Genomic DNA, 11,019 nt, shown 5'->3' with positions numbered 1-11,019 from the left:
ATTGTTTATGATTAGATTGATATGTGAGCATTTCTGTAGCAAGTCCTTGAGTTCATACCAAACTTCATGTGATTGTTTTGTAGAGCTCACGCCTCACTGTCATCTCCTAGCTTGAAGTGTTCACTTTCTGTGGCATCTGGTTAGAAACTGAGGCTCTCTCATACATTTCTGATGGTCATGTACACCTCAGTTTCCAAGAAATTGGAAGAGTTCTCGCTTCGGCAGCACATATACTAAAATTGGAACGATACAGAGAAGATTAGCATGGCCCCTGCGCAAGGATGACACCCAAGAAATTGGAAGATATTATAAGGAAAAAGCAATGGCAATTTTCCCCACCATCTTGGTACAACATTTCCTCTAGTCACAGAGAAAGTTCCCTTTCTTCTGAGTTGTAAGGACTATTTAGTGCCACTGATTTCACCATTTCCACCTCTTTTGCTGCCTTGGGATTGCATGGGTAGTAGAAAGGGGGGGGAAGTAACTAAAATAAAACTTGACATCTTTTCTATATTTTCTTTCCCTTATTGGTACTCTTGCTCATTTGTCAGACAAGAATAAGAGACTTTCCCTTGATCCTATTTCTGTTGACAAATGATACTCAGTTCTGGGTTTGTGGTTGTCTTTCATTACAGACCTGGGCCTAATAGAGGAAAAAAACCAAAGAGGATAATCACCACAAAATCATATTACTTTGAGTTTGGGTCCTACCCAAATCTGTCTGCTACAGTTACTTTTTAGAATATTTCAATAACTTCTTCACTAGCTCACGGATTTTAGTTGCATGCAGTTGAAGAAAACATTTGAATGTACTTATTCCATTATAACTGAAACCAAGATGTCTTGTTTAGTTTTAATGAATGTAACTCTGATTTCCAGCCAGTTACAGACATATTCCTTAGGCAAAAGACATGACTTCTCTTTGTAATTTAATCATTGTCTTGTGTAATCTCAGATCATCTAGTATTTGAAATCAATATTTGGAAAATAATTTAGAAATAACTCAGTTCTTGTGTTTATGTAACAAAATTGCCCAAGATAAATTTTCTAGTTAGTCAAATAGTACACAATTTGATCTTTGAAAAATTGCATATTTATGAACAAGAGGAATAAGATGACAGTCACTTTTAATATCAAAAAGTAAATGACCATCAAAACAATGATCTGGTCATTGGTTTAAAGAACTATACAGTTATTTATTTTTTTTAATTCTGTAATTTATTTACTTAATCAGTAGATGTTTATTTAGCTGAGGCACTATGCTAGTTACTAAAGGCAAATACAAATAAGATGGAGCTTTGTAAAAATTAGACTAGAGGGGGAGAATAATAATGGTTTCATTCTTTGTGTTGTTACCACTGTTACATAAAAAACCACTCCAAAACATTGTGCCTTAAAACAATTGCTTTATTGTGTTTATTTATTCTGTCTATCAAGAATTTGAACAGAGTGCAGGTGGTTTTTTTCTCATCCACCATGTCTGGGGTGTCAATTGGGAAGACTGAAAGGCTGGCAGTAACTTGATAATTGAGGCTGTAGTCCATCTGAATGTTTGTTTACTCACATATTTTATGGTTGAAGTAAGCTTCTTACATAGTGCATCAGAATTCAAGGAGTCTCTAGACTGAATTTCCTCTTGTTACTCAGCCTCAAAAGTCACAGACAATTATGTTACCATACTTACCTGTTAAAACAGTCACCAGTTTTCTCAGATTCAAGGGGCAGAGACTTAACTCTTCCTCTCAAAGAATGAAATTCCCAGATCATATTGTGCAAGACCATGCGGGTTTTGAGTTATCTTTGGGAAAAACAATCTGCCACTACTCCATAGAGTGTAAGCTCCACAGGGTTTATGTATCATTTACATTTGCAAACTCACCACCTGTATTTTCAGTATTTCAATATTGACAGAATATTTCAATCAAAGACATTTTAAACTGAGTTTTGAAGGTCAAACAGTTGTTTGCAAGAGTTATAAAGGAGGAGGATAAAGGAATTCCAGGATGAGGAAACAGTGCACATAGTGGCATAGAATACATGAAACAGTATGTTCTATTTGAAGAACCACAAAGAGTTATAATTATTGAAATTTATTTTACCACAATGAAACTGGAAGCATGTGAGGCTGGATAGGTTTTCACTGACAAGTCCCTAACAAGAAGACTATATGGATCCCTAGAGTCTATGATTTACTTCGCTTTTGGGGCCTGTTAAGAAGACTACTGATTTTGGCAATATTCATCCTTCATTTTGTCAATAAAGAATTACTGTGCCAATTCCTTGTTCCAGTTCTCTGTTCCCATACGAGCTCTGTTACAGTTACAGAAAATACTTGCCTATCACCATATATATTTCACTCATTGACAAGAATATGAGCTCCTAGAGCACAAGACCCAACACCTAGCAGAGTCAATGACATATTAGAATTTAGAAATGTGTACACACACACACACACACACACACACACACACACGGAGTTTAGCAGAAAGAAACTGAGCTGTGATGCCGACCCAGCAGGTTCATCCAAGCTCTTAACTGATCTGATTTATCTGAATTTGGAGTAAGAAAACCTACTACTCTCTCTGCATTGGTGAGTTACTGGATGCAGGTAGGCCCTCAATGAAGCAAGTGCATCTTTGGATAAAGCAGAACTTTTTAGGTGAGGACAATTCCTGTGGAGCCCTGACAGTGCTGTGCTGTCAGCCAGCTGTACTCTCACCAGCTAGGGGAGTAGGTCCTTCATTCATGAAATGTGGTCTGGGCAGAACATCACAGGGCATCTGCACCTGTTGATTTCCCCTCATTCTTCAGGTCTCAACCTAATGTCATTTCTTCCTGGAATCATACTGGAAAGTTAGAGATATGTTCCTACACAGCATGTCATCCCTCACTTTAGTAATGATCCATGTCATCTTTACTTGTGCCGTGTCCACTATCACCATGAGCCTGAGTTCAGTGAGGTAGGAACTATGGTCATCTGATTCAATCACTGAATCCCCAACAACCAGCATGGTGCCATGCATTTAAGAGATGCTTAATAAGTATACTTAGAAAGAATGAAAATCCCCAAACACTTTGGTTTCTACAAGAAGTAACAATTTGGTGATGGCCTCACTTACTGCTGAATAAGACTTTGACTGCAGTACACTTGGAAAAAGGAAACTTGGTATATTTCTTGGGTTTCTGGGGAATACTGGTATATATAATGAATTGCTATTTCTAATCATAGATTTTACAAACTTTTTAAAGAAAAATCTTAAAAGAGCAGTCATAGGTTTTCATGGAGATCACTTCCCCTTCTTTAATCAATAAAGCCTCTATCTCTTTCTATATGGAGTCTTTTCAAAGTAAATTGTTTGTTGTGAAGAACAGGATTTTTTTTAATGGGTTAATCAGCTCTGAAGAAACAGAGTTACGGGCATGAATGAGAGCTCTGCTCATTCACTAATTGATGAAATGTTTTGCACAAGTTACCCAGTTTGGACAGCTTGAAAATATTCCCTTTGAAATCAGGAATGCAAAAATGAATTTTTACCTATTTGATAGGCATTAGATTGGATTATCCTAGTTGTTTACTCTGAGAAATTTGCCTCTTGGGTAGAATATCGATTTTACTTCATTTAGTTCTATATGTTCATCTGGCCTATATAACACTTGGGGATTGCCCAGAGCCTTTGCTACTAGGATTTTATTTTAGATGTTCTACATCACAAGTTTCTAGCATAGGTGAAAATGAGCCAAACATGCCAGATATAGTCCACCTAAAACTGATATCATAACTTTTCTAGGTCTTTAAAAAAGCTTGCTTTACTTTTTCTTGGTTGTAGAAAATAACTCACTGAGTTCAGAGTAATCAAGTTATTACATTGTGTCCTTATTAATCATCGTATAATATTATCATCCTGCTATAATTTGATGAAAAGAGAACAACCAAAAAATTTCTATTAAAATAATGCAAGTTCTATCTCCTATTGCCTCACTTTTGATTGCTTTTGACAGATAAAATTAAGTAATTCAATCATCAGTTATAAGAGATTACAATCAACACAAAGGTCTCAAAATTCTGGATGACACTTACAAAGGAAAACACCCAATAAAGATCTAAAATGAAATATCTGAGTTTTCTGCAAGATGCTATCATGGCTGGGACCCCTGGGTGGCTCAGTCAGTTAAGTGTCTGTCTTCATCTCAGGTCATGATCCCAGGGTCCTGGAATCAAGTCCTGCATCAGGCTTCTCCCTCTGCCCCTCCACCCTGCCTGTGCACACATGCGTGTGCTCTCTCTCACTGACAAATAAATAAATAAAATCTTTTAAAAAAAGATGTCATCATGGTTATTTCTGTTGTAATTGAAAAAAATCATTACCCTAATTTGTCTTTAAATCTGATTGGAAACTCTGCCTGAAGTTTGTTAATTGGAGACTATACAGGCCATATTTAGGGTCAAAGAGGGTAAGGAAGAACAGGAGCATGTCCCATCCTACTGAACATACAATTTAATTCAGATGTAAGACTTCCCTTCAATTTGGGGTGGTATCATCTTAATTTCAGTAGGTTCTACTGTAGTAGTAATACTAAAGTTACTATTTTATAGGTATGGTCAATGTATCTCCTACAATAAAACTTACAATATTGGAGGTGCCTGGGTGGCTCAGTCAGTTAAGCATTTGACTCTTGACTCTTGATTTTGGCTTCTCAATCTAATTACAAATTGGCTTCCAGAGTACTTTTCTATATTCTCTAGGCCTTTAGAGAACAGTAAGACAAATTTCTTCAGATTGGCATTTAGTTTGATTTTGTATTTTTATGAGGTGTCATGCTGTTTTTGTGTTTTTATGGTAATTTGGTATAATGCTACACTCAGTTTCTAAATGTAATATGGTCTACTTTATGCTGCCCCCCTTTTAAAAAGATTTTATTTATTATTTCAGAGAGAGAGTGAGCATGAGCACATACGCCTGATAGGGGGGAAGGGCAGAGGCAGAGGGAGAAGCAGACACCCCACTGAGGAGGGAGCACAATGTATGGCTTGATCTCAGGCCCCCAGGATCATGATCTAAGCCACTTAACTGACTGAACCATCCAACAACCCTCCTTAAGCCCCTTTAAGAAAAAAAAATTAAAGAGGCAAGTATGACAAAATATTTGTATGGAAAAACAAAAGAAGTAATAATTTTGTTTTCATATATAATGGCTAAGTTCATTTTTAATTAATACCCCTAATAGACTATTAGGTATTTGTTTGAAATTAAAAGCAGCTTTTATTATTTATTCTGGTGTTTCTGTGTTAATTTTAAAAACAGTGTCAAAAGAAATATGAAATAGACTTACTCCATTAGTTTTCAATAAACATTTTCCTAGGGAGAATGAATTTATTTATCAAGACTATATAATATCAAATCATACATCAAATGAATTAAAATCTGAAATAAAATTTGGTTCTTCTGCCTTGAACTGTTATGATCGTCTTATATTGAGTTACTTGGAATTACTATGTAATCCAAAAATGCAATAGAATATCTCAGAAACACTTTGATTTTGTATAAATTTGCCTCTGAGAATGTAATATTGTAAGCCTTATATTAACAGTAGAAGATTTTTAAAAAATACTCAAAAACAAATGGAATTTTCCTCATTAATTACATTTAACATATAGGCTTGAAGTGCATTTTTGGTGTATTTTAATGATTCATGTTCTCATACAAGTACAATCACATACTGATCATGTCCAGTTTGTTTGACTGAGATGGATGATCAAAATGGCTAACTCTCAGGGTGCTGGAGTGGCTCGGTCAGTTAAGTGTCCAATTCTTTTTTTTTTTTAAGATTTTATTAATTTATTTGCCAGAGAGAGAGAGAGAACATACAAACAAGGGAGCAGCAGGCAGAGGGAGAAGAAAGCTCCCACTGAGCATGGAGCTCAATGCGGGACTCGATCCCAGGACCCTGGGATCGTGACCTGAGTGGAAGGCAGATGCTTAACCAAGCCACACAGGCACCCCATCGGTGTCCAATTCTTAATTTTGGCTCGGGTCATAATCTTAGATTTCTGAAATCGAGGTCCATCTCTCTTAAGATTTTTAAGATTCTCTCTCTTCCTCTGCAACCCCCGCCCCCAAGAAAAAGGTAACTTTCACAACTGACAGTTTATGCAGGCTGTTGGCTGGGCCATCATCAGAAGTGCCTATATATAGCCTATTGTGTATCTCCCAGGTAGCTGCATTTTCTACGTGACAGCTGGTTTCACAGAGAACCTGCATCCAAAGGAACCAGGTGAAAGATGCAGGACGCTTTCTGACTTAGAAACAACGTTAGGCAGCATCACTTCAGCCACATTCTATTGGTTACAATTAAGAAAGGGAAAATAAAGCCCACATTTCAATGAGAAAGGTGTTAAGTAAGGTGTAGGCATGCCACAATGGAGTAAGCTTACTTGAGTAATGTAGGGCCCTGGGATTGCCCAAGTTTCTAGGGGTGAATAAGTCTTGCTGAGAGGTGAGAAAATGGGATAGACATGGGGGAGAAGCAGGAAATCTTAAATTTAGGGGCATAAAAATGGAGTTGAAGACTAAAGTTAGGTGAGGAAAGGTCATGTTGAAAGTAGGGAGTTGTGAATAGAAACACATCTTGATAAAATAGTTGGAAGGAGCAAGAGAGTCTCTAGGCAAATGGCAAGGATAAAGAAACAGGGGATCAGGGGAATTCAGATGAATCTTACCCTCTGACCTTGGGCAGAAGCTGACTACCATGTGATGTCCTTTACTTATTTAGAGGTTGCCTTCCACCGGAGGTGGCATTTCCACAGTAGCAATTATGTACTTGTAAGTTACTTAAACAATGATCAGGAAGTTCTAAAGGGAAGGCAGGTTTGATTTGTTTATTATAGGACTGAATATATTTTATTAACCCTTGAGAATACCTAAGGATATCAGATTGTGTTAGAATTTTCTTCAAGCCAAGATGAATAAGGCATCCTCATGGGCCCACCTGTGAGAATTTCAGAATGTGGAAAGAGCAGTGAAAATTCTGAGTCATAAGAGCAAATGGGATGTTTTCATGGCCATGGTAAATTCAATTTTTAAAAATAGTTTAGATAGTTTGCTCTTGAAGGTGATGTCGACTCTTTCTATGGTGCCTGATGACAGAGAATGGTAAGAGCAGGAAGACTTGGACTCATGTGTTTTCTTTTCAATTTCCTGTATAGTCCTCCTAGTGAAATGTGATCTTCTGAACATAGATAAAATAGAGGGGATACCTTGAGTGGGGATGATTCATTCTAGGAAAACTTTGGCAACTAGTGTTGCTGAGGCATTTTGGCAAGGGAAAACCTCTAATCATTTAGAAAACCTGCAGATTAGGGCGAATGTATATGGGGAGTCTTGTGCTTTTCATAGTTTAATAAAATCTGTTTGTGAGTGAAGGAAGATTCAGTGTTGGGGGTTGATACCCACGTCTCTTCCTTGCCCCACAAAGTACACATAGTTTTCCTAGGGCTATGTTTTTAGCATATGAAACAAGTGGCAACTGCTTGGTCCAAATAAAAGCCAAAAGGTCCAAACTATTGTTTGTCTGATATATCTATTTATCCATTCCATGGCGAGTCATATCATTTGAACTATACACAGTGACATGGGTAATAGACCTAAGAGCCATTGAGAGGCCATCTTGGCGTATCTGAAGTCTGAGTGGATTGAACACCTGACTTTTCCCCATTCAGTTCCTTCTAAGTCTGAAGCTATTATATGGGTCACATAGATATCTTTTATTATTTCCCTGGGAGTCATTCTAAAGCAGTTGTTTCCCTCATGGGAGGGTGAATAATTCCATCAGGAGTCTGGGTCCTTGAAGCAGCTTGGGTAGAGGGCAGAGGTGGGCACAGTCTTAAGGCTTGTAGACCACTTGGATTTCTTGGGTGATTTGGGAAGAGACTGCTAATTTAACATATTTATCAACCAATTTATTTCTGTATTCACTGTCTGGGTTTTTTATGCTATGCCCCTTCCGTTTTAACTATAGCGGTCTGCTGGGGATAATAACAGTGCCTCTAGAAGTTGGTATTTCAGGTCCATTTTTAATGGGAATACCAGTGGCTATCATGAATCTTCTGTTTCCATAACATACCAAAGTCATGTACTACCCTAAAGGCACAGCAGCTGTCAGTATAAATGTTAAACTTCATTCCCTCTGCTCTTACACAAGCCTGAGTGAGAGCAATTAATTCAGCCATCCGAGCTGATTTAACATTTAGCTTGGCTTTATATTCAAGAGGTTTGTGTTGATCAGTGATGGCATATCTAACCTGGCAGGTCCCATACTCCCTCCGGATGTAGGAGCCATCAGCATAAATAATGAGATCAACTTGGGGGAGGGAGTTTTCTGATAAATCTAACCTAGGACAAAATAATGGTGTAGTGTTGGTAAAGCAATCATGGGGGATTCTGTCAGTGGGTAAAGGAAGCAGGGTAGTAGGATTAAGTTTCTGAGAGTGATGTAGGGTGATACAAAAGAGAAAGAGTGGTAATATTGCATAAGAAGTCAAGATGCTTAAAAGTACTGTGCGTATTCATTAAGAAACTGGGTCTGCACAGCATGAGGAGCATCTGTGTCAAGCAGTTGATCTAATCCTAATCAGAAGCAGTGTAGACAATTTTGGCAGTTGCGGCCACAGCACACAGGCAAGGGGAAATGCCTTAGCTGCTGGGTCTAAGGCCAAGCTTTAATACCCACAGGTCTTTGGTGTCCATCATGAGGTTGGGATAATACTCCCAAGGGCATGATTCTCTCATTCATGCACAAATAAGGAAAAAGGCAGAAAAATTGGGAAGGCCATGCGGGGGCAGGTGAAAGCAGAGATCCCTGAAGGTTCTCCAGAGCATCTTTTGATAGAGATTCTAGATTACTAGGTCTGGGGATGACTCCCTAGTCATAGCATAGAGGAGTAAAGCAACCATAAAAATATTAGATGTCCACATCTTACAATATCCTACAAGACCTCAAAAACTTCTCTTTTGGGGGGGAGAAAATTGTTAGATATTAGACTCTTGCTTTGCAGAGATAGTTTGTCCTATCTCATTATCAAGATGTTAGACACACATACAGCATAACTGAATTTTGTCTCTATCCACCTTGTGTCCCTTTCTTGCTAATGTTTTAAGAAGATTTTCAAGTGTTCAGAAGGGAGCTGTCCCAATTGTCAGAACGTATAAAGAGATCTTCTACATATTGGATTATAGTGGACCCTCCCAGGACTTTTAACGTTTTTCAACTTGGCAATTAGGGTACACAAGAATAGGTAGGGTCCTCAGTAAATTCTTGGGATGTAAGAGTACAGATATATTTTGGTTTTCCCAGATGAAGGCAGGCAAATGTTAGGATTTCTCATGAAGGAATACTAAAAAAAGCTGAATACAAACTGATGATTATGAGATACTGGGTGTTGGAAGGAATAGCAGATAGGACAGTGTTAGGATTTCACACCAAAAAAGTCTAGATTTGACAATTTTATTGAGAGATCTTGAACTAACCAATATCTTTTCCCATTTGTTTTTCTTAATGGCCAAAATGAGAGTACTGCATGGACTATAAGAAGTTTTTTGTCTAAAAACTCTGACATATTTTTTGGAATGGAATATTGGAAATATTTTGGAATATTTTGGAATTTTGGGCAGAGCTTTGGAATATTGGGAATATTAGAATTCCAATATTTGGAATATTGGGCAGAGCCTCTCAAATCTTTCTGGTTTTAGAGGATATCGAAGAATCCTGGGGAGGGGCATGAAGGGATCTATTTCTCCTTCGAACTGTTCTGTACCCTGCATGTACTGATGGAAGTTTTTGCGCCCAAATAAGGAGTTTTATCTAACAGTTGATTTAGATCTTCAGTTAAATAAATGGTAAGTTGAAGGGGGAAAAGAAGCTTAGGCAGATTGGACAAAGCTCTAAGGGACATACACATGAAGGGTAGGATTTGGGGACCTGTAGAAGCAATCCTTCAATGGCACAATGAATTCTGACAACTTAATTCATGCGAATATCCCTCCCTAACAAATTTATTTGGGTAGTAGAACTGCAAAGGAAGTTCTTTTGAGCTTTAGAGGTCCCACAGAAATGTTAAGAGGTTGAGGCAGAGGAAATCATGAGGCAAATTATCAAAACCCACCAATGTTAAACTTTAATGACTCCAAGGAAGGGAGATAGGAAATGAAGAGGCTAAAAGTGGAATGTGTTGCCCCTGCATCACTGAGAAATTTGGTAAGGTGCTCTTTAACTTGAAGGGCTATTTTCTCTTGTGAGTTTAGTGGCAGTCAAGGGTAGTAGGCAATTACTTCCATGGAGGGGAGTCAATAATATTCTGATGTGGAAGGCACTTGGGCTTTTTCCCTCCTCTTGAGGTCCAGAGAATCCTAGCACCCATTGTCCTTTTTTCCTTACAATATTGGCAAGTGTCTTGATCTAGGAGAACCTGTAATTCTGCAGCTAGCCACAAATTAAAATTTTCATGTTTTTCTGTTTTAATTGCAATGCTATAAGATTGCATTATGTATTTTCCAAGTTTTTGGAAATGCTATCTTCAGAATGCTGGGCTAATATCCAGACCACAGGCATGATTGCGTTTTGCCAGTTAAAATTATTGTCCTGTAATGAATGTGTCACAGAGCTCTGATCTGAGACCATTTACAAAGCGAATGCAAAGTCAGTTCTGGCTCTGCATGTCCTTTCTATGTTGTCTCCAACTAATAGTGATAGCTAGAGTTTCAATTCTTTGTTGATTACAAATTTTAATACATGACCAGGGATAAACCTGAAGGAGATACCCTAGTTAATTTTCTCTTATTTCTTTTAGTTTCTAGTGGGAAACAAGTAGTCCGAGGCTCCTGAAGTTCTTTAAAAAAAAAAAAATGCTATCTGACTTTTTAAACTGAGCATCTCGAAGTCCAACCAATAGGTGGATAAATTGATAAAAATTTAGGAATCCTACAGAATATTCTCCTTAAACAATTCTAAATTGTTTGGTAAACC

General features: G+C 37.8%; 1 pseudogene; it reads left to right on the top strand.

The window, feature by feature from the left end:
• The first annotated feature begins 209 nt into the window (after positions 1–209).
• LOC123935652 lies at positions 210–310 on the top strand (annotated as a pseudogene).
• The last annotated feature ends 10,709 nt before the right edge of the window (positions 311–11,019 follow it).

This window comes from Meles meles, chromosome X (genome assembly GCF_922984935.1).
Source record: "Meles meles chromosome X, mMelMel3.1 paternal haplotype, whole genome shotgun sequence".
In the NCBI taxonomy this organism is placed as follows: domain Eukaryota; kingdom Metazoa; phylum Chordata; class Mammalia; order Carnivora; family Mustelidae; genus Meles; species Meles meles.
This window is presented reverse-complemented; position numbering and strand designations above follow the sequence as displayed.